This window comes from Lolium rigidum, chromosome 3 (assembly GCF_022539505.1).
Source record: "Lolium rigidum isolate FL_2022 chromosome 3, APGP_CSIRO_Lrig_0.1, whole genome shotgun sequence".
NCBI lineage: Eukaryota > Viridiplantae > Streptophyta > Magnoliopsida > Poales > Poaceae > Lolium > Lolium rigidum.
This window is the reverse complement of record NC_061510.1, coordinates 378,862,238-378,887,336: the sequence shown is the minus strand read 5'-3', so window position 1 is coordinate 378,887,336 and position 25,099 is coordinate 378,862,238. Positions and strand designations below refer to the sequence as shown.

At 43.4% G+C, this 25,099-nt stretch overlaps 2 pseudogenes; both read right to left on the bottom strand.

Moving 5' to 3' along the window:
* Window positions 1–15,903, bottom strand: part of LOC124700636 — a 31,710-nt pseudogene extending 15,807 nt beyond the window's left edge.
* A 7,192-nt stretch (window positions 15,904–23,095) lies between these two features.
* Window positions 23,096–24,560, bottom strand: LOC124700634 (annotated as a pseudogene).
* Window positions 24,561–25,099: the final 539 nt, after the last annotated feature.

Genomic DNA, 25,099 nt, shown 5'->3' with positions numbered 1-25,099 from the left:
TTATAAAATGGTTTATGGAAAAGCTTGTCATTTACCTTTAGAACTAGAACACAAAGCTTATCGGGCTGTTAGAGAATTAAATAAAGATCCCAAACTTGCCGGTGATAAGAGGTTGTTACAATTAAGTTCTCTAGATGAATGGAGAAGTGAAGCTTATGAAAATGCTAAACTCTTTAAAGAAAAAGTTAAAAAATGGCATGATAGGAGGATCATCAAAAGAGAGTTTAATATTGGGGATAAAGTCCTATTGTATCGGTCTCGTCTCGGATTCTTTGCGGGGAAATTACTCTCGAAATGGGAAGGACCATATGTTGTTGAGGAGGTGTATCGTTCGGGAGCAATTAAAATTAGCTCTCTCCAAGGCAATGCTTCGCAAGTGGTGAATGGACAAAGACTCAAGCATTATATCTCGGGTGATTCTTATAATGTTGATGTTGATATTATTCGAGTGGAAACACCGGAAGCTTTCATCAAGGGACAAATTGACGATCCGCCGAACTCGACTTTGAATAGGTAACAGTGCTGGTAACGAAAAGTTCGCGATTTACTTTCCGAACAATATTTTCGCTGTTTTTGGAAAATATGAGAAATTACGAGTTCGAAACGGAGTGGAAAGGACGCACGAGGGCGTGGCACCATAGGCCGGCGCGGCCTAGCCAGGGCCCGCGCCGACCTAGGGTTTGGCCGCCTCGTCGCCCCTTTCCGACTCTAGTTCGATCTGGTACTTTCCGTTTGTTCCGAAAATTTTTACTATAAAATCCCCGGACCCCCGGAGGTCCGTATATCGTTTTCTCGACGTGTTTTGTTTCGAGCTGTTTCGCCAGGATCTGTTTTCAGTTTAGAGGCACCATGGTCTCCAAGAACAAGAGCAAGGAGCTTCCGGATAAAGATAATCGGGATCGTGAGTGGAAAGAAGAGGACAAGAGCGTCAAGGAAGAAGCAAAGGAGGATGAAGAGGAAGTCGAAGAAGTTCCGCAAGAGCACCCACGCACCACCATTGCAAGCGTCGAAGTGGTGACAAACTCGCTCAACGCCAAGAAGAGCGCACGGATTAGGACCGGAGGAGGACTTCCCCGCCATTACCTAGCTCCAATGACATCTTCTTCAGGCATTCACCATCCTTTCCACAATCTAATCTACAATAATCAAATTGAAAGGACTCCCAAAGCAGCACTGCCTAGCAATTGGGATATAGATCGTTCTAACAATGCAGGAAAGACGGAGCCCGAAGCTGAAGGTTGGGGAAATAACTCCAAGAGTTGGGACTCGTCGTCGGACAGACTTCTTAACCGCGTCGAGCACAATTCGGAGATGATTCGCAACCTCATATACAGGATTGATGAGCTTCGGGAGCTTATTGAGAAGCTTGTCGGGAATTCATCACCACCATCGCCAAAGGAGTAATCCATCATCGGTATTGGCATCCCCTTGGTTTGTTCCAAGCTTGGGGAGTGCCGCGGTATCACATTATCACTACCTTTTACTTTTTACTATCAAGTAGTGTCATATTATGAGTAGGGAAGTTATCGTATGAGATGGGTTGCAGTGTGGAGTATCTCTCCTTTAGTTTGTCTATGTATCCCTTGGTGTGAGTTATCGTTATGGAATATTAATGAGAAGTCTTATCATTTACATATTGCACACCTTATTTTAGTTTGCAATTTCTATTATATGATTGATCTTGATTTTAGTATTGGTACCACTTTGGGAGCATTGAGTTAATCTATTTGGTTTTGGCAAACTTAGCAATGGTCAATAGTAACAACACTTTGAGTTCTAGAAGAATAGAGGAAGTACATGTAGAAGATATTATTATCTTTCTTATCAGTTCTTAGCTTAGTATTCTAAAAGTTAAAACTGTTTGTGCTTACAAGTAAGATGCATGATTGTTTCTATCACATGTATATTTGTTTGTTTCACCTCAACTCTTATGCTTGCTAATTAACCTTGCTAGCCAAAAACCTGTACTGAGAGGGAATACTTCTCGTGCATCCAAACCCGAACCCAAACCTATGCCATTTGTGTCCACCATACCTACCTACTACATGGTATTGTCTCGCCATTCCAAGTAAATACTTCATGTGCTACCTTTAAACAATTCAAAACTTATTACTTCTTATTTGTGTCAATGTTTTATAGCTCATGAGGAAGTATGTGGTGTTTTATCTTTCGAGTCTTGTTAGGCAGCCTCCACTAAAGGACTAGTGGCTTCATCCACTTATCCTATAATTTTGCAATAAGAGCCGGCAACGGGGTTCCCAGCCCCAATTAATCAACTTTCATTAATAATTCTCTTCACATGTTTTGCCCCGATTCATCGGTAAGCAACTTAATTTTGCAATAGACACTCCTCCATGGTATGAGATTGTTGGAAGGCACCCGAGGATTCGGTTAGCCATGGCTTGTGTAAGCAAAGGTTGGGGGAGTGTCACCCTTAAATAAACTAAAATACATGTGTAAACAAAAGAGAAGAGGGATGATCTACCTTGCTGGTAGAGATAACGTCCTTCATGGGAGCCGCTCTTGGAGGTTTGTTTGGCAAGGGGGTTAGAGTACCCGCTACCAGTCGTTGACAACAACAAACACCTCTCAAAACTTTACTTTTATTCTCTTTATATGATTTCAAAACTGAAAAAGCTCTAGCACATGATTTAATCTCTCGCTTCCTCTCGCGAAGGGCCTGTCTTTTACTTTATGTTGAGTCAGTAAACCTATTTCCCTCCATCTCAAGCAAGCATTTGAGTTGTTGTGATTAAACCATTATATTGTGATTTGCTTCATCATGTCTTTACTCTTTCTTGTTTAGTACAAGTTTTACCTTGAATGAATATAGCTTTGAAGTCATCAATGATTAATATGAATGAGTATGCAAGTTTACCATCAGCTGTTAATATGAGAGCACTGCTCAATAGATGAATATAATTTGTTAAATGTTCTCTGACCAAGAACAAAGTTTGCCATCACCAACTATGATTCCTTATGCACCTTTATTTGTGATTACCTTATACTTGTTTCAAGTTGAGTTATATGAGGAAGTTGTTTACTATAATGTCTTGTGTGAATGAATATGATGCTTCTTGTCCGTATTTTATTTATCGACTCTTCACTCCATAAACATGTGGACCTGTTTACGAGTTCGGTTTCGCTTGGGGACAAGCGAAGTCTAAGCTGGGGGGAGTTGATACGTCCAAATTGCATCACTATTTTATATCATAATTTGCTGTTATTCATCGATATATTTCATATTGGGACACAATACTTATGTTATTTCATCTATTTTGCATGTTTCATCATTATTGGAGGATCGAACACCGGAGCCGGGATTCTCGCTGGAAAAAGCACCGTCGTAACGCAATATTTCGGAAGATCAACTGTGGAAGGAAATTATACCGAAAATCCTATTTTTCAAGATGACGAAGGGAGCCGGAAGGAGGAGCCGGGAGGAGCCGGGGTGGGCCCACACCCTAGGGCGGCGCGGCCCGGGCCCCGGCCGCGCCGCCATGTGGTGTGGAGGGCCCACGACCCCTTTCGCCTCCTTTTCTTCGCCAAACCCTTCGTCCCGAAGACCGAAGCCACAGAGGGTTCCTCACGAAGAGTTACGGCCTGCCTCGCGGGGCGGAGAACACCGGAGAGAAAAGAGCTCTCCGGCGGGCAGGAATCCGCCGGGGAAATTCCCTCCGGGAGGGGGAAATCGACGCCATCGTCACCGTCATCGAGCTGGACATCATCTCCATCACCACCATCATCATCTTCACCATCATCACCGCCATCTCCTCCGCAGCACCTCGTCACCGCCGTAGCAATTTGGGTTTGATCTTGATTGTTTGATAGGGGAAACTCTCCCGGTATCTATTCATACTTGTTGTTGATGCTATTGAGTGAAACCATTGAACCAAGTTTATGTTCAGATTGTTATTCATCATCATATCACCTCTGATCATGTTCCATATGATGTCTTGTGCGTAGTTCGTTTAGTTCTTGAGGACATGGGTGAAGTCTAAATGTTAGTAGTGAACTATGGATGAGTAATATTCAATGGTATGATACTTAAGTTGTGGTGTTATTCTTCTAGTGGTGTCATGTGAACGTCGACTACATGACACTTCACCATTTATGGGCCTAGGGGAATGCATCTTGTATTCGTTTGCTAATTGCGGGGTTGCCGGAGTGACAGAAACCTAAACCCCCGTTGGTATATCGATGCAGGAGGGATCGCAGGATCTCAGAGTTTAAGGCTGTGGTTAGATTTATTCTTAATTACTTTCTTGTAGTTGCGGATGCTTGCAAGGGGTATAATCACAAGTTTGTATTAGTCCTAGGAAGGGCGGTACATTAGCATAGGTTCACCCACACAACACTTATCATAACAATGAAGATTATTTAGCCGTATGTAGCGAAAGCACTAGACTAAAATCCCGTGTGTCCTCGAGAACGTTTGGTCATTATAAGTAAACAAACCGGCTTGTCCTTTGCGCTAAAAAGGATTGGGCCACTTGCTGCAATTATTTCTCTCGCATTTTACTTACTCGTACTTATTTCATCTGTTACATCAAAACCCCCTGAATACTTGTCTGTGAGCATTTACAGTGAAACCTTCATCGAAACTGCTTGTCAACACCTTCTGCTCCTCGTTGGGATCGACATTCTTACTTATCGAAGATACTACGATACACCCCCTATACTTGTGGGTCATCAATGGCACAGAAAGAAGATTTAACAAAGATGATAGGAACCAAGACATTCGGAGAAAACCTGATCCTGACGAGATGGAAGTATTTTCAGTTGGAGCTAAAGGTCTTGGGAAATCCATTTTGAAACATTTTGACAAGGAATTTGACAAAATGGTTTGGTATGTGCTCGAACAACCGTGACGATGTAGAACGTTATATCAAGTAAGTAGTTAGCTTCACTTTAATAACTACTTCTCAATGTTGCGGACATAATTGTCCCGTATTTCATATGTGTTTTTTCTATGTTTCAGTTGAATTCGACAAGAATTGGAAGGTAGGGGTGTGCGTGACATCGAGGAGACGGTTCAGAGAGAGTTTGCAGGTTGGTTTGCAAACCATGTGAGACAGCTTGGACAATGCATCGAAGATTTGAAGTCTCCGGCTGCCGGGCCAGACCGGCGTGTAGTAGTATACGCTGGTTGCAACGTAAAGGGTGCGAGGTTTCGCACGCTTACTCGGGATAAAGACCTGAAGACTCAAAATTCGGGCGTAGCAACTAAGGGATCTTTTGGTGATGCAGATGAGACCGACTACTATGGTGTTCTCGCAAGAAGTTCTTGAACTGCAGTACGGGACTAACAAACACGGTGACAGGTCCGTGTACTTGTTTCGTTGCGACTGGTTCGACCTTGCGAGCAAGGGTTCCAAGATAAAAGATGATGGTTTTTTTAAAAGCGTTAACACTTCTATCCTATGGTTCAAGAATTCACCATTCATATTGGCCAGTCAAGCTGAAACATGCTTCTATTTGGAGGATACAAAGTTTGGTGATCCGTGGAAAGTGGTGCGAAGTTCAGCCATAGACATGTGTACGACGTTCCGGAATTAGAAGATGGTAACGATGATGCATTTGTACGGAATGAAGACGCATACCAGGAGGATGAAGGTTCAGTCGACCATACATTTCATGATGTTGTCGACCTAGACGAGGAAGCAGATGTGGAAGCAGAGGAGGATGATCATCGTGCTGCTGAAGTTGTACGTATTCATGATGCTCGTACAATCCGTGAACTAGAGAATGGGGAAGATAGTCCCAATGTTGACATGGATATGAGCGAAGATGAACTAGAGAATCAGGAAGATAGTCTCATTTTGGAAGAGAACATACATGATGACGAGGGTAAAAATTCAGAAGAAGATAGTGATTTAGATTGATAGAAACATGTAATGCATACAACTATATGTTTTGTTCCAAACATTTGAAATGTTCTTATTTAGATGTTTACGATCTCGAACTTGTCATTGAATTATCCAGAAGGGTTTAAGAGCAAATTAATATAAGCAAAAATATGGACAAATATAAGAAAGCCAACATGTCGGTAACATAACTTTGACAATGGTTTTAATTAATCGACACTTGACACGATTACAACCAGCAGCACGATATGACTAACTATTGTTTTAACACAAGCAAAATCGACAATCGCATAAAGAGTCTTACAACTTAATTTAAACCTAAAGGGGCTGCATAGTTGGACACACGGGCACCATGAATCACGGACTAGCTACTCCAGATCGATTTCAGGCACATGGGTAGCAAACAAGTAAACCCCTGCATTTCCCAGGTAAAGCAAGAACAGCATCTTGTCACCCATCTGAAGGTGCTTTTCCTTGTCCATGAACTCCTTCCACCCACTGACGCACAGACGACCATCGTCTGAAGAAATTGCGTAGGACGCATGCACCAAAGTACTGGGATGGCACACAATACTGATTGCACCATATTGTTCCATATCTTTAGGAACCAAACGGCTAGGGATTTTCTGTTCCAACAGTAGGGACATAGTTTAGTTAACACTTGTACGTAATGTAGGTCGCAAACTTAATGAAATGATATGATCTACTGCTTACCACGTGTTTGTTGTAATTTTCGCTGTTTGTCCAATTCAGAGTATGCAGCATTGGGACAACTAGTGCTCCTTGATCATAATCTCCAGCATTGTGGTACTCAACAAGGTAGTCCAAGTTGTCCACCTGAAGAATGACGGTATGCATCATCCTCCAATTTATCATTGTTCCATCAGTACTACTGAGCGAGTCAACAATGTCACGCTTCGTACGGGACAACTGGTAGTAAGCTGCATAATTAAAATAACTGACATAAGATGGAATAATTAATATGATCAATCATTGTGTCCAAAGGTGGAAAATTACCTGGATGGATTAGTGGTTCAGTTCCAGTTATTACAAGAGTATCCTGACCAGATGAGTTAACTCTGAAAATTAACTCCATGCCAACCTTAAAATTGTACACTCTAGCAAATTCGTTCCAAAATCTTCCGTTGATATAGGTTCTGCCAGCTCTGTTGGTAACATTAACAACAAATGCATGGCCATCTTTGGTTTTGAGTGCAGCTTCAAAAGTTGTCCTGTGGGAGGTCTGGACACCATACTTCTTAAGGAAATACGGTCTATAGTAGCAAGGGATGACCTAAATTCAGTAGAGTTAATACAAAAGTAAGTTAAATATGCGTCTACTCGGATAATCACCGAGTCTCAGATCTTGGACTTCTATCAAGCACATATCTGAACTTCTATCAGCACATATCTGAACTTCTATCAGCACATATCTGAACTTCTATCGGTATAGGACTGAACTACCGATACCTCTATCTCTAACAGCTACAACTATCGTAAAACTGGTATGAACGTAAAAGTTATCACAACTATCGTAAAACTCAACCATAAATAAGCGGTTAATACATATGGTGACCAACAATTATTACACACATCTGAATAATAGTACTAAACTAGCAATAACTACTAGGATCACGTGTTAAACTTTGATGTGGCGGCGAATTAATAAAACATCTGAATGAATTTTAAACTTATAAGTGCATGTACCGTCTTCTCCTCAAAACCCTCTTGTAGTGTTTGCACGAAAAACCTAACGCGACTCCCCTCCGCCGCACATCCCCTTCTTGTCAAAGCAAACCGGACACTGCAAAAAATATGAAGAAAGATTACAAATCGGAAACAACGATCGATCGCGAGACGTACATGTTATTTACGTACTCCACTAGTAGGCGCCATCCTTGGTCTCGACGCGGAGCGAGAGTCTTACAAGTCTCGCCGGCGAGAGACGTGGCGAGCTGTGGCGGCGAGAGACGTGGCGAGATCTGGCGGCGAGAGACGTGGCGAGATCTGGCGGCGGCTGAAGGAGGTCGTGATATGATGGCAAGTTATATCGTGGAGTAAATTTCGGTAGGTCAATAGGAGTGCAAATGGGCGGTGCTGGGTTTAGACGTGACAACACGGTCGAATGCGCGTCAGTTGGACTAGACCCGCGTCAGTTTTCTCTTCGTCTGCCGTGTCAATATTCGCACGGAGTAATTAATGGGGATGACATTTATCCCCTTCCCCTCCCCTACCGTCTCAATATTCGCACCGCATCCTGGTTTCCACTTTCCACACTTCTCGTCGTCTCCTCTCCCTCATTATCTTCGTCTCCCGCCGCTGCGTCGCCATGGACATGGATGAGCAGCAAATGTACAACTGGACTAGCAAGCGCGCAGTCCACATCCACGACGAGGAGGACCTGGAGGTGGTCTACACCAACGACCCCTGGGAAGTGCGCCGCGTCCTCGACATGTACACGGAGTGGCTCATGGAGGACGAGCACAAGTTCGTCGGCCTCGACTTCGAGTACACCAACCATCGAGCCGAGGACGAGAAGAAGATCGCCGTGGTTCAACTCTGCATGCGTCGACATGTGCTGGTGTTCCACTACGCAGCGTAAGAACTAATCCCCTTTTTTAATCTTTCGATTGGGGTTTTTTACTTGCCGCCGTTCTGTCTCTCTTTGATTTTCGTTAGACATTGTTCCCGAAAATCAGTACATTCCCGATCTAAATCTGCTACACATTGTTCCATAAAAGCAGTACATTCCCGATCTAAATCTGCTACACATTGTTCCCGATTTATTAATTTGTTTCATCTTCGTCTCCTCCGTAGGTTCTTGCATATTTGTAACTGATCTCGTGACTAGTACATTACTTTGTTTACTCGCAGTGCTAACTGGTGGGAGTCTCCGGCAATCTGCGATTTCTTTCGAGAAGGCGCTACGTTTGCGAGTGTTGACATCCGTGGTGACAAGAGAGTTCTCGTGGAGGACATGGCACATGGAGATTCCTTCCGAGTACTACGTCGATCTCCGGGACGAGTACTTCAAGTACACTCGGTCATGCGAGGGCTGGCATGGCTACCATGGCAGCAAGACTCATTGATTCATGGTTCGGTGATATGAAGAAGAAGTTCCACCACCATCGGCACGGACCGTGGGGGACTTCCCACTTCCAAATATGAACATCGAGTATGCAGCCATTGATGCTTGGGTCTCGTACGAGCTCTACCGCAAGATCGTGGTCGACAGAGTCCTGCTGATGGTGGATTGATCATCTCTTCTGCTGCATGACCCCCTAATCTTTTGGTTTGGTCTCCCTCCTGCGTGAGGTTCTTTTGGCTAGTAGTCCGTTCTTTTGAAACTGTAAATATTTTGCCATGATATGTTAACAATTGTCTTGGGAGGTTTCAATTTTATGTTGTGTACATCCTAGTACTTCAAAGTGCTAGTAAACTAAATGTTCAGAGCAGTATAGTTCAAAAGTCAAACACAAAGTATCTCATGCAAAAATGGAGCCCACTGCTATTATGTAAACTCTGTCAATAAGTTCACAATGGCAAAACATCAGCACACTGAAAAATACATTGAATCATAAAGTTGCACTTCAAAATTATTTAAAACCATATGATTTACAACTTCAAATGTACAACAAAATGTTGACTACATGCCTTTGTTCGGACTATAGGTTAGGTCAGAACAATTATGGCATGTTAGTCATTTTTTCAACATACATAAAAAACAAATGCTCATTTGTGGACGAAGTGCACAATTATACCAAAGTAGGCATCACTTCAACACATCAAACTACACCAAACCTCATGAAAAATTTAAATTTGAATTTTCCACATGAATGTCACAACATTTACTCAGTCCCACTAGTTACTGATGATTTTACATTGAATTTAGCATTTATTATGAGTTTTACTCGTTTTCTGTCATTTTTTAATAAAAAAATCAACAAACACCTAAAATTGTCGGAAAAATCTGAAACTCCTTAGGCACACATACCTACCCTTCATGACCACTCACAAAAATTTGCAGCTCAATCTGAGTATTTGAAGTGCAGCTTGCTTGAAAAAGAGCCCTTCACCGACATGATCGATGTGGGTCCACACATGGATCGACCCAACCAACATGAGGTTCCACAAGTGTTTTCAGACAAAATCTCACATGTGTGAACAATAACATGTATATGTGGGATGTGTTCTCACATATACCTCACATGCAAAAGGTTTTACCACTTCCGGGTCGACGATTCGACCGTTATGCCGAAAATGCCCTCACTTGTGTAAATTCACATCAAACTACACCAAACCTCATGAAAAATTTAAATTTGAATTTTGCACATGAATGTCACAACATTTACTCAGTCCCACTAGTTACTGATGATTTTACATTGAATTTAGCATTTATTATGAGTTTTACTCGTTTTCTGTCATTTTTAAATTAAAATATACATGTACAGTTCCATTTTCAGAGTAATATTTTTTCTTTCACGGCAAAAACTTGTTCCCTCCAAATTGTAGTACGCCGGCTGCCAAAACGCCCAAATTTTTTGTTCCCTCCACTCCTCCCGCGCACCCCACCTATCAAATATTTGGCCCTCCCTTATATACGTCGTGCCTCTACCCCATGATTTACGAGCATCTTAACTACCCACCCCCCCGACCTCATCCTCTCGTGCTCACCCCGATCCGGTGTCTTCACCGGACGTTCATCCATCTCGCATCTATCTCCCCGGCCGGTGGTCGCCATGGCCGGCGATCGTCGAAACGTCGGGGGAAGGAAAATCGCACACACACGCCGAAGAAGGCGCCCGGCTCGAAGAAACGCCAAGGTAAATCTGTCGGTGATCGGCTTGTTGTTGTGTTTTTCGGATGGTTAGATCGAGAGATCGGTTTTACATGTCTACCACGCCCGTTTGACCTATATCTAGATCTTGCATATTTGATAGATCCAATCCCGACATCATACGTATAGGGTTTATCATTTTTATTGCAGAGACAATCATGCCGTGCTATACAATCTTTGCCATCCCGCTGCTGTACAATCTTTTGCATAGACAATTGTTTGCCGAAACACTTAACTGAACTAATTCCAGCCGTTGCCGAAAACAGCCTGACGAGCTACGGTGAACAACGACATTGCTTCAGTACTTTTATTCCTCGGTCTCGGAGGAAGCAGAGTTTGATCTAGAACAATTGTTTGCTCGTTTTCTATGGAACTAGTTAGTTTGCACGTGCAATGCACGTCTTAACAATGTAATGAAGTTTTTTTAATCATGTACTTTGTTTCATCAGCCTATTTATTTCCACAATTTTTGTTTATCTATGTCTTTCAAAAGTCAAAAATCAAATTTCAGCACATATCCGAACTTCTATCAAGCACAAATCTGAACTTCTATCAAGACATATCCGAACTTCTATCAGCACATATCCGAACTTCTACCGGTATAGGACTGAACCACAGATACCTCATCATGTGTCAATTATTTTTTACGAGTAGATATCTAAAAGCACATGATGTCCCTTAGCCCGGCATATGCCCCCTCTTATGTTTTGTTCGCCGACATCATACGTAGACTCTTATGTTTTCAATCATTTGCTGCTTGTACAATATTTTGCAAAGACAATTATTTGCTGTTTTCTATGGAATTGGCCCCTCTTATGTTTTGTTCACGCTCCGCTCTTCCGATTATTTCAGCGGAGACACAAAACCCCGTCAAGCCGGCATATGAGCTTGCCAAGGAGAAACAAATGCAAGAAAATGTAGTACGCATGGAAAAAAATTCGCTGAAAGATATGGACCTGCCCACAAATTTCGAAAGATTTCTCTCGGTTTTGCACGTACATTAGTGTATGGTGGGGTACAAATAGGAACTAGTAACAATCTAAAGGACACAGATCGCGAAGAGATGGAGGTCGAAGAGGACCCTTCGTATGAACCGAATCCGAAGAGATAGCTACCGCCGATGATGATCTTCATTCAGATGAGGATCGGCGCACCGTTGGCAAAACTTCGACTCGAGTCCGTGGAACTATGTCCGAACTATGATAGGAAATACGTACATGCTAAATGTTTCCTACTAATGTAGCCTCTACTTTGCTTGTAGATAGTTGCTTCTTCCGCAATAGTTGCACGAAGAAGCGATCCATACCCGAAGTTGCACCATCCAACATTGCAACAAGATCAATGGCAACAACCGAACCTCGAAGCCGGGTCATCCGATGAGCCGACGGCCACCGCCGGTCCGAACACCGAAGGAGCACCCTCACCTAACCAGATCATGACATCCGGAGGCAGCACCTCATCTCCCGAGGACAATCAAATTGTAAACTTTGAGCGGCAAGGTATGAAAATTTGTAAAAACTAAACACCGTACCGCATATTTTCATATAAAAGAGAATCATTTCATATATCTTCTTTCGGAGACATTGACAACATCTCGGCGGTAGTAAGAGAAAGAGAGGTGGACGCAGTACGTACCATGGGCCATGGACTACATGAGTACACAAGAAGACATGGTGGCAATAAGATGCCAATTGAATTCACCGCTGGTGTCGGGAGACCCAAGGATTATGTCCAGTCAAGCAAAGCCGAGCAATGAGGTTGGTATTCACATCCGTGAAAAAATGCCGCTTGCAACACACTCGGACACAAGTACAAGAAAGATGAAACTCTCAAACATGTCATTCCTCATGCTATAAGTACGAGTAGCGGTGAGTCCTGTACAATCTTGGTTTAACCTAATTAGTATGCTACATGATCAACTATCTAAGAATCTACTGATTAATGCATCACTATTTTGAAGGGAAAGTTTAATATGGACAAAAATGATGAGGTGGCTCAAGATGTGTGCACTGATATGCTGCAAGTTAGTATTCGGCAGTTCCGATATAGGCTTAAAAAGAAGTATTGGCCGAAAATTAAAAATCTCACACTGGAGCAAGCATATCTCAAGAAGCCAGATCATGTAGAAGAGAAAAGCTGGAAAGAACTGGTGAAAAGATGGTTTGATGAGAAGTACCAGGTACATAAACGTAATTTCTTTCAATAACAGCTACTGAATTCTTACATTTCTCTGATCTGGATAAATAAAATGCATGTACTGAACGTAGGGACTATGTGTAATAAATGGAAAGAACAGAGAAGCTGTGAAACAGTTCCATACCACTGGATCTCGAAGCTATGTTGCTCACTGGGAACATCTAGTAAGTGTTCTGAATTTCCCAATACAGTTCATACTTCGTCATACACAGGTGTACAATGGTAATGTGCATTCTACATTTTTTCAAGCGTAAGGCTAAGCAGACAGGAAGAAGAAACCTCTCCAATTGAATTTTTTAGAATCACACACACTAACAAGGATAACATTATGAGTGTCGAAGCAAAAAGTGCATATGTAAGAAATATTTCTTATTAGCACAATATAATATAATCCAGCTTTTGTATGTTGTCCATGCAATGATTGTAATCTTTATGCAGGATCAAATGGTGGCAAAAAAGCGGCGCCACGCAATGAAGATGAACCTGATTTGACCGATTTGCAAATTGTTCAGCTAGTTCCGAGCGAGAAAAGCCCATCCACCACCCGCAACAACACATTCCTACCAAGATTGGGCGTCGCAACAAGTTCCAGGAAGTCTTCCGTCTCGGCTACACGCATCCGAGAGCTACAACAAAGACCGCGGATCAAGAGCAGAACTCCATACGAGCAGCTAAAACGTACCACGTTGAGATGCGAGCAAGACCGCAAGAACAAGATGAAACATTTGAAGAGATCGAGAAGAAGCAGGAGGAAGAACTTGAAGCCGTGAAGAAAGCCCAAGAAGAAAAGACTCGGCTTATGAAAAGAGGCTGACAGAAATGGATGCCGTGCTTAATTTGCTCTTGAGGACATCCCAGCCACCATCCATGTCTCAATCCCGGGGCAACTAATCTATTGCACCACCGTCCTACAACATTATTAATCATAGGTCTTTTAATTTCTTTGTGTTCCAATTGTAATTTTCTTATGAATCTTTCGGTCTGTGAGAGACATATATACTTCTTGTGCCACCATTTAAGTATGATATTTATTGTCTACTTTTTGATATTTCGTCAGTTTTTTGTGTCCCAAATTTCGCAAATAATTCAAATGCTCTCAAATTTTGTCAAATTCAAAAGGTGACGGAAAATGTCACAACGTCACTATTAAATGAAACCACGTGGCACAAATTTCTGGTCCCACTTGTCAGAATTTGTGGGTCCCACCAGTCAGCATTATTGGGACCCATATGTCGGCAACAACCTGGTCCCACTTGTCTGAATTTTGTGGATCCCACCGGTCGAATATTGTGGGTCCAGCTTGTCATAATATTTTGTGGGTCCCACCGGATATCCATGTCAGCGCCGTCGGACCCATGTTGTCGAAGCCAAATGGACCCACATGTAAGGCCACGTATGCTTTTTTTGGACCAATCGAAGCTTCCCAAGATTTAGATATTGACGAAAGTTGCAATTTTTCGTGACAAACCCGTCTCGTCAACAATGAACCTTTGATGTTGACGAATTTGCAGGTCGTCACCATCAAACATTTGACGTTGACGAAAAATGCATACCGTCACCCCCGATATTTTATGACGGAGCTTCCTTGACGAACCCCATGACGATCAAATTTTGTCACCGCGAAGTAATCCTTGACGAAAATTGGCCTTAACATGACGAAAGTGATTTGTCAAAAAAAATGTTTTCCTTTGTAGTGGCTCAAAAATAACGTATTGCCCGGTTAGGAGATTTAACAATTGTTGCACCAAAATGAATATGACTTAGGCAAATTCAAGAATCAGTCTTAGTACCTTGAGCCACATATTTGCTGTGCTTTTGTATCCAGTTGCGAACACAATTGCGTCAAATGGGATTTCATCCCAGATTGAAATTTTACTATGTTGCCCATGATCTTACTAATGCTTCCTTGAACCTGCAAGAGGTCAAGTAAATATTAATAAAATGGCATAGTAAATCAACATATGGTACATATAAGGTTTATATCATGTCCCATGATATACTTACTTGGATGATGCCTCTTTTTATTAGCCCAACAGTGCCGACATCAATCACAGCGGATCGGCCGGTTTTTGACTTGAGATTCATTGGACCCAATTTTGGCATTCTGATGCCATGCCTTGTTAGATCTCCAAATATGAATTTTGTCGCCATAACAAGGAGGTTATCCACTAGATTCAGGGGAAGATGTTGGGCTAATGTCATCCCCAACCGGATTAGTTCCTTTGTCATTACATGCATCTGCAGCCACAAAATGCTGTCACACATCTGATACAGTGCTAGAAATAAAAATATCATTCTAGTAGTATAATAATACGATGAAATTGTATCTCTATTACGAAATAAAATTATATACTGCAAATACCGGGCTTCGTATAATAATCGAAGTATTGGCACCATGGGTCGCAAGGTCGTAAGCGATTTCCATCCCGGAGTTGCCAGATCCAATGACCAACACGCTCTTACCGGAGAAGCTCTTGCCTGACTTGTATCTTGACGAGTGGATGGCCTCACCCGGAAAACTGTGAAGTCCTGGAATATCAGGAATATTCTCTGCACTATTCTCACCACTTGCCACAACAAGGAACTCTGCCTTAAAATTCATTGTTGTGCCCTCCGGCATGTCATGAGCCACGATGGACCAACACTTCTTATCATTCTCATATTTGGATGACTCCACGCTAGTGAGATACTTTGGTTGAATATCAAAGCGCTCCATATAGTCATCCAAGTACTTGACAAACAGGGCTTTTGGAATGTATGTTGGTGCATCTGATGGGTATGACATGTGTGGTAACTCACAGAACTCCTTTGCAAGATGCAGCTTCAAGCGGTCATATGCGCGGTTGCGCCAAAGTGACGCGCTGCAGTCCTCACGCTCGACGATGACGTAGGGAATGGAGAACCTGGGTAAGGCATGCTGCTGTCGCGAGGCTCTGCTGGACCAGCACCAACAATCAGCACGACAACATTCTCCATTGCGAAGGCAAAATTTGACGAAGTTGTGGGATAGGGGTGCGGTGGTAGGCTAAGAAGAGGTACTTGTTTGCTTGTTGGCTGAATGGATATTTGGAAGAGATAGTTGCATATGTGGCATATATATATATACTTGTAAAATTCGCCTACCTGATCTATTTTGTGACTGGGTGCAGAAAAAGGTAACTATCTATTGGTGCATATTACCTGGTCTATCTAGTTCCTCTAGATATGTAATGTTATAAATGGCATTGTTGATGCGAAGACAACCTGGTACGGAATAGGTAGGAAAGGCAATCTAGATATATTCTTTTGGAAACTTACACCATATTTGCTCGTAGTTGATTAATGTTTCCTTCCTTTTGTATCGTCATCAATGAAAATATACTCATGGGAAAAAGATTTGTTCGAGTATCTGTGTATGTTATCCAAATATATCTTCCCTCTACTGTACTTGATAGGATAAAGACGAGTCAATATGACTAAATATTTTTACCCAAAAAAAAGTTTATCAAATTATTTTATTACCTGCTAGTGCCACTGCCAGGATATAACACGGAGATTAAAGTGGATGACGAGTGTCTTCTCGCTTGACAGCATACTGCGTCATACCACAACATCTCTACGGCACTATTGTCATGCCCGTGGAACTTTTTTTTTTTTAGGAAGCAAGGAGGGCTGCGATTCATTGATAGAGGAAAGAGTTACAAGGAACTCAAAAACCAGAAAAGCAAGAGAACAAAGAAAAGCCGCCGAGGCAGCAAGGAGAAACGCGACTACTCTCGCGCTCTATGGTGCCGGCAGCCGGCCATCGCCCAACACGAGCTCTCGTCTATAATGTCGCGAAGAACTACTACCGGTGTACGCTCGCGAGCACGGAAGATACGGTCGTTACGTTCCCGCCAAATAGCCCAAATGACCATGAGCGCGATGGACTTGCATGTCTTCACGTCCGCTGGCACGGCAGCCGCGAGGGAGGCGAGCCACGCCGGCAGGGGCCCCAGCGATTGCCAGCTGTCAGGCCGGAGGGAGGAAAGGCCGAAACGTGAAGCCACTTCGCTCCAGAGGCTGCGTGACCACGGGCACTCAATGAGGAGGTGCTCGGCCGTCTCCAGGTTCCGCCGGCACAAGGGGCAGAAGTAGGAGTTGGGTCATTGCCTGGCCATGAGCCGATCCGCCGTAAGGACGCGGTTTTGCACGATCAGCCAAGCTAGCAGCCTGTGCTTGGCCGACGCCCAGGCCTCCCAGATGGAGGTGACAAGGGGGGAGTCCGTGGAGCCTAGGAACTGAAGCCTGTAAGCCGAGGCCGCCAAGTAGGAGCCGGACTCCATCAGCAGCCAAGTGAAGGCGTCAGGTACACCAGGGGTGAGGTGGACACGCTCGGCCGCCAGCCACAGACGGACGAACCGACAGCAGTTCCGAGGAGACCCTGCCACGAAGATCCTGCACCCATCTGCGGTCCATGAGAGCCTCTTGCACGGCGCGTTGCTTGCGGCGCGAAACAGCGAACAGCTGGGGCATGAGGGCGAAGGGGGCCTGACCATCCATCCAGCTGTCAAACCAGAAACGAGCCGCTAAGCCATCACCGAGAGTGACAGTCGTGGCCGCGGCGAAGAGCTCTCTCTCTGTCGATGAGCACGGCACAGGTAAGCCAACCCAAGGTGTGCCCGGAGCCACCCGCTCGCGCCAAAGCCACTTCAGACGAAGGGCGGACCCAAAGCGGTCGAGGTCAAGAACTCCGAGGCCGCCAAGATCGCGAGGCCGACAGATACGACTCCAAGCCACCTTGCAGTGACCACCGTGGCAAGTGTCGTCACCCCGCCACAGCCAAGCCCGGTGAAGGCGGTCGATCTCCTTGCGCACCCAAGCCGGAAGCGAGTGGATAGAGATCCAGTAGATGGAGAGCGCGGAGAGGACGGCGTTGAGGAGCACAAGTCGTCCAGCAGCCGAGAGCAACTTGGCTTTCCAACAGGCTAGGCGGCTAGCAATGCGGTCAAGCAGCGGCTGGAAGTCAACCTTGCGGAGCTTGCGGAGGCTAAGGGGCAGCCCCAGAAACTTGCAGGGGAGGGCAGCAATCCTCGCCCCAAGCGGCGCGACGATGTCGGCAACGTCGAGGCCCTCACAGCGAAGGGGAATCACTGCAGTCTTGGCGAAGTTGACATGCAAGCCGGTGACCGCGCCAAATCGCGTAAGGATGTCACGGACCGCCTGGAGCTCCACCTTAACCGATGCCCGTGGAACTGAACTATCGTACCACGCTACAATCTACACAATGCGTGCCCATGGACTCACTGACCATGAAGTAAAGAAGTGTACTCAAATGACATGCTCATGCGCTAGTCGTGAATACTAGATGCCGATAGGAGTCGTCATCCAACGGAAAACTTCAGATGATTAAGATCGTTGCCTAGGACAACACACGTACAGCCAGGCCTGCCAAGTCAACAAATTAGTGCGTCAATGGCGCCGGCCAATCGGACATTCGAAGAGAAGCTTGGCGTGCGGGGTGAGGTCCATGTGCGCCGCCGTGATGGTGCCCTCGGCAATGCCGGTGACGACGGACACAACCTTGACGGACTTGCTGGCGCCTGTGCGCTGCACGACCGTAGTGTCGTCGGTGGCGTTGTCCGGGCAGTACACCGGCCCGCTCGTCCGACGCGTGAGGTCTGGACACACAAACGCGTGCTCGACCCCGTTTCTGCATCCAATCCTCCCCGTTTCTGCTGCAAGTTCGAAGATGCACGGAGCTAGCTTGATCAGAACGTCGCCCCCTCGGCCTAGCGGTGACGGCCGTCAGACGGACGGCAACGTCAACATTGCTAGGCCGAGGGCCGGTAGGCCGAGGGGAGACCGCCGCCATCGGCCATCTCACGGTTTGCCGACGGCCACCGCTACACCGAGGGCCACGTGGGCTCTCCCGAGGTCAATCTTGCCCGAGGGCCAGGCTGTCGGCAGACCGTGAGATTCCTGTAGTGTCTGACGTAGTACAACCCGGTGACGAACCTAGCAATGGGTGGATAACTGCACTGTACCTTATGAATGCTCATATGAATGCTTATTACACATATAGAAGTTTCCTCAATATTATATCGCTTGTGAATTGTTATGTCTATTGCACCTCTATAGAGAGTAGACAAGTGAAACCACGAACCGCAGTCTAGTTTTTATCATAAGAAACACATTTACATTGCTTTTATCATCTTTTACATTTTGAGTACTTACTAATTTCAAAAATACAAAGATCTTTATTATTAGTAAATCCAACCAAAAATCCAAAAACACATTTACTATACTGTTTTAATTACTTTATTGCTTAGTTATAGATTGTTTTTACTATTGGTTATTTACAAGTTACTTACACGAAACCTTGTGCTTGACAACCACATGGTGGAGTTGGAGACACAAGTCATTATATTTTGTTTTGTAGGTTGTTTGAAGAGGAAAAGGAAAGAAGTTATTCGCCAATTCCTCGATAGTTCGATATAAACCCTCGAGCCACCTTTGTGAAGAAAAGACGGTTGCTACAACACTCTGCACTTGGAGCCCCAACGAGTTGGTACACACGGAGTTGATGCCATTATCGAGCCACACCATCGACCGATAGGCCCCATCTTTGAAACCTATCCGAGGCAGCCGAAACCCCTTTTAATCTTCCCCCCATCTGCCACCTCTTTCCTGCAAATAGAGAGATTGAATATGACATGTGGGCCAATGTAATCAGTTAGAGTAGCAATTTATTTATAAGTTTTTTTAAAAAAGTAGCAATTTATAATTTTATTTTTGTTGTGAAAAAATGAGTTATAAAAATTAGAGATGCAAGGGGGTCAACATTAGAGTACCCTCAACCCTCTATAGTGCAAAACATTGAACTAGCTTTTGCAAAATGATGCTGTCACACAAAAGTTAGTTCATTTTGTTGAACTAGAGAGGGTAGATGGTACCCTAATACCGATCCATTTGCATCAACAATAAAATTTACTAGTAGTTAGTTCAGGATATAATTTAGAGTTCACGTTTAATTTGATCCGAGGTGCATATGCTTCCGCTACTCGAAAAAACGTTTTAAAATGTTTTAAAAAATTGAGTAAAAATTTCGCACATACATAGATGTGCACACCATTTTTCGTGGAAAACCGATATTTTTTGTGTCATGTGTGAAAAAGATAAACAAATGTCTCAATAAGAGTTGTATTTTAGCACCGACTTTTATATTATTTACACACAACACAAACAATATCATTTTTTTGGTGAAACGACCATATCATTTTTTTTTTGGTGAAACGACTTTGCTAGCATATAGAACTTTGAGATGTAAATGCAATATCTTTTTACCGATTATTTTGACATATTAGAATGCGTTTAAAACACATTTTAAAAAATAGGAGCATCTACTCCTAGATGCAAAAACGACTCGTCCAGACTCCAGACTTGTGATCTGTCGACTGAACACTGAACAGCTACATCAAGCTAGCACACCAGCAGCTAGCACGAGCGGCCACTTCCCCTCCTCTTGTCTCCCTCGTCCGCCCACACACACACCACCAAATCGAGCGGCCATCGGCAACCTCCGCCTCCCCGTGCTCCATTTGTTTTCCGGATCGGATACGGCGCAGAGTAGATAGGACCTGGGAGTCTTCCTTCCGGCGACGGCAGCCCATTAGAGGAAGAAGAGGAAACCCCTCGCGACTTCTCCTTCCGAGTGGCGCGGGATAGAACGGCGCAACCAGCTTTAAGATTTCCCTACTCTTTCGCAAGTATGCAAATTTGTGTGATTGTGTCGCACGGGAAGGGATTGGGTGATTCTCTTTTTTTCCCCTTGCGCGTTAGTGACTGGGCTAGTCATCAAATGTCTTGGTGAGCCTACTGTGTTGAACTTCTGCATATACAAATTGGATTAAATAGAATGCGGTAGAGAACTCCGTTCAATAAAAGTTAGGAAGGTCTTGTGCACAGCGAGAGTACTACTAGAAGGCCTGGAGTATAAAGGAGCTGATGAGCGGATCTCACTCCCTACTCCCTCCGTTTGGATATAATCGACGCGGAGTCAAGGCTAGCTAGCGGAGAATGTATGCATGACCGCGTGTCGATTAAACAAGAACGGAGGAAGTATCTGCTTAGCACATATGAGCCTTGACATGAAGGTGTTCCAAAGATATCAACAACCACACTTTCTTTTGAGGGGAATAAACAACAAACACACTTGGCCTTGTTAAACTAAATATAGAAACTGATTTTTGTGATGTCAAATTTCAGTTCTCCTAGAACTAGCTTTGCATTGGTGGGCATGGCATATTGATGAAATGACGAGTTGTATTCATCTTCAAGACTAGTATTTTTGCACAACATTTATTTATTCTACGATATACCCAACATTATTTTCTGTAGAAGCTTCTAACATTGGATTTTACAGTTCCCACAATGAATGGCCCTTCTGCTTTCATAGAGTATATAAATCTCACCACCAGTGTCATTCTAAGACTGATAAATAGCATTACAGTGCCCGAAGTGGATTCTAGTGAATAATTCGGTTGATTTGAGGCTGATGTGATTACCTCCTTGTTTATTGTTGGCGATAAACATGGTACTGAAATTTTTTATACAGAAACCATCTGCCGATCACAGGGATTTTGCATATATAAAATTCAGATATACAGTTGACAACCGTAAGTTCAACACAACTTAAGATCTTTTACAAAACGAGTATAGAACTAGAAAGCCCTTGTTGATAATATACAAGGGCAGTGTTTACTCCTAGCACATATGAGCCTTGACATGAAGATGTCCCGGAGGTATATATAGTCTAATACACTTGCCTGTCAAACTACATATAAAAGCTAATTTAGCCACACATAGAGCCTATCACAGATTTAATGTTATCAGCGATATTCTTAGAATCCACAGCAATACCAGCCAATCCTCTCCTCGTCAACCCAGCACAGTAACGCCTATTTTCACTTTTCAAGTTATTCGGATATTCTTTGGTTGGCAGTCCATTGTTATTCAAACTCCACCTCTGTGTGCGCTTCAGTTTTTCCAGATTGGACATGGCACAGAGTAGTGGCACAAGGAAGAAAAAGAAGAGGGAAGACCTGTGAGTTTTCTTTCCGGCGGCGGCAGTGCAGTAGAGAAAGAGGAGGAAACCCTTCACGACTTTTCCTTCTGAGCGGCATGGGATGGAACGGCCCGACCAGCTTTGCGATTTTCCTACTCTTCCACAGGTTTGCAAAATTGGTCTCACACCGGTCACCGGGAGTGATTTGCTGATTCTCTACTTTTTTCTTTCCTCCTATGTTGGTGACTGGGTTGGTCATCAAATGTGTATATGGTGACCCAGGTAGCTACTGGGTTGAAATTGCTCTAATACAATACCTCTCAGGACTTCTGCATATAAAAATTGAATTAAATAGAATATGGTAGAGAACCGTAAGTTCAACAAAAAAATAGGAAGCACTTTAACGGAGCGAGAGTACCCCTACAAGGCCCTTGTCGATAGTTTATAGGACCAGATCTTACTCCCTCGCTGCTTAGCACTTATGAGCCTTGACATGAAGGTGTCCCAAAGATATCAACAACCAGACTTTCTTTTGGGGGAATCAACAACAAACACACCTGGCCTTCTTTAACAACATATAGAAACTCATTTTTGTGACCCCAAATTTCAGTTCCCCTAGAACTAGCTTTGCATTGGTGGACATGACATATTGACGTGTTGCATCTTCAAGAACTGGTTATTTTATACAACGGTTATTTATTCTAGGATATACATGATACTTTTTTTTCTGTAGAAGATTCTAGCATTAGATTTTACAGTTCCCACATTAAACGACCCTTCTGCTTCCATACAGTATATAACTCTCATCACATAGTGTCATTCTAAGGCTGATGAATAGCAGTATATTACCTGAAATAGATACTAGCGAATATACCTCCAGGTTCACTGTTAGGGATAAACGTGGTAATGAAACTTTCTATGCAGAAACAACACTACTGATCACCGGACTTTTGCATATATAAATATAAGTAATTAGTACACAGTTGACAACCATAAGCTCAACAAAAGTTATGAAGCTCTTTTACACAACGAGTATTGAACTAGAATGCCCTTGTTGATAATATTCAAGAGTAGAGCTTACTCCTAGAACATATGAGCCTTGGCATGAAGATGTTTCAGAGGTATAATAGTCTAATGCAGTTGCATGTTAAACTACCTATAAAAGCTAATTTATCCGCACATAGAACCTATCACAGATTTAATGTCATCAGCGATATTCTTAGCATCCGCAGCAATACCAGCCAATCCTCTCCTCGCCAACCCAGACACAAGTAGAGCCTATTTTCACCTTTCCAGTGATTCGGATATTCTTTGGTTGGCAGTCCATTGTCATTTAACATGCTCTCACCATTCTGCACTCAAAAGTAACGCATTGCCGAGTTAGGAGATTTAACAATTGTTGCACCAAAATGAAAATGACTTAGGCAAAGTCAAAAATTAGTCTTAGTACCTTGAGCCACATATTTGCTGTGCTTTTGTATCCAGTTGCTAACACAATTGCGTCAAATGGGATTTCATCCCCAGATTGAAATTTTACTATGTTGCCCATGATCTTACTAATGCTTCCTTGAACCTGCAAGAGGTAAAGTAAATATTAATAAACTGTCATAGTAAATCAACATATGGTACATATAAGGTTTATATCATGTCCCAGGATATACTTACTTGGATGATGCCTCTTTTTATTAACCCAACAGTGCCAACATCAATCACAGCGGATCGGCCGGTTTTTGACTTGAGGTTCATTGGACCCATTTTTGGCATTCTGATGCCATGCCTTGTTAGGTCTCCAAATATGAATTTTGTCGCCATAACAAGGAGGTTATCCACTAGATTCAGGGGAAGATGCTGGGGCTAATGTCATCCCCAACCGGATTAGTTCCTTTGTCATTACATGAATCTGCAGCCACAAAATCTTGTCACACATCTGATACAATGATAGAAATAAAATATCATTCTAGTAGTATAATAATACGAAGAAATTGTATCTCTATTACAAAATAAAATTATATACTGCACATACCGGGCTTCGTATAACAATCGAAGTATTAGCACCATGGGTCGCAAGGTCGTAAGCGATTTCCATCCCAGAGTTGCCAGATCCAATGACCAACACGCTTTTACCCGAGAAGCTCTTGCCTGACTTGTATCTTGACGAGTGGATGGCCTCACCCGGAAAACTGTGAAGTCCTGGGATATCAGGAATATTCTCTGTACTATTCTCACCACTTGCCACAACAAGGAACTTTGCAACAAACTTCATTGTTGTGCCCTCCGCCATGTCACGAGCCACGATGGACCAACACTTCTTATCATTCTCATATTTGGATGACTCCACGCTAGTGAGATACTTCGGTTGAATATCAAAGAGCTCCATATAGTCATCCAAGTACTTGACAAACAGGGCTTTTGGAATGTATGTTGGTGCATCTGCTGGGTATGACATGTGCGGTAACTCACAGAACTCCTTTGCAAGATGCAGCTTCAAGCGGTCATATGCGCGGTTGCGCCAAAGTGACGCGCTGCAGTCCTCACGCTCGACGATGACGTAGGGAATGGAGAACTGGGTAAGGCATGCTGCTGTCGCGAGGCCTGCTGGACCAGCACCAACAATCAGCACGACAATGTTCTCCATTGAGGGGTGCGGTGGTAGGCTAAGAAGAGGTACTTGTTTGCTTGTTGGCTGAATGGATATTTGGAAGAGAGAGAGTTGTATATGAGGCATATATATATACTTGTAAAATTCGCCTACCTGCTCTATTTTGTGACTGGGTGCAGAAAAAGGTAACTATTTATTGGTGCATATTACCTGGTCTATCTAGTTCCTCTAGATATGTAATGTTATAAATGACATTGGTGATGTGAAGACAACCTGGTACGGAATAGGTAGGAAAGGCAATCTAGATATATTCTTTCGGAAACTTACACCATATTTGCCTATAGTTGATTAATGTTTCCTTCCCTTTGTATCGTCATCAATGAAAATATACTCATGGGAAAAAGATTTGTTCTGAGTATCTGTGTATATTATCCAAATATATCTTCCCTCTTCTGTACTTGATAGGATAAGAACGAGTTAATGTGACTAAACATTTTTACCCAAAAAAAAGTTTATCAAATTATTTTATTACCTGCTAGTGCCACTGCCAGGATATAGCATGGAGACTAAAGTGG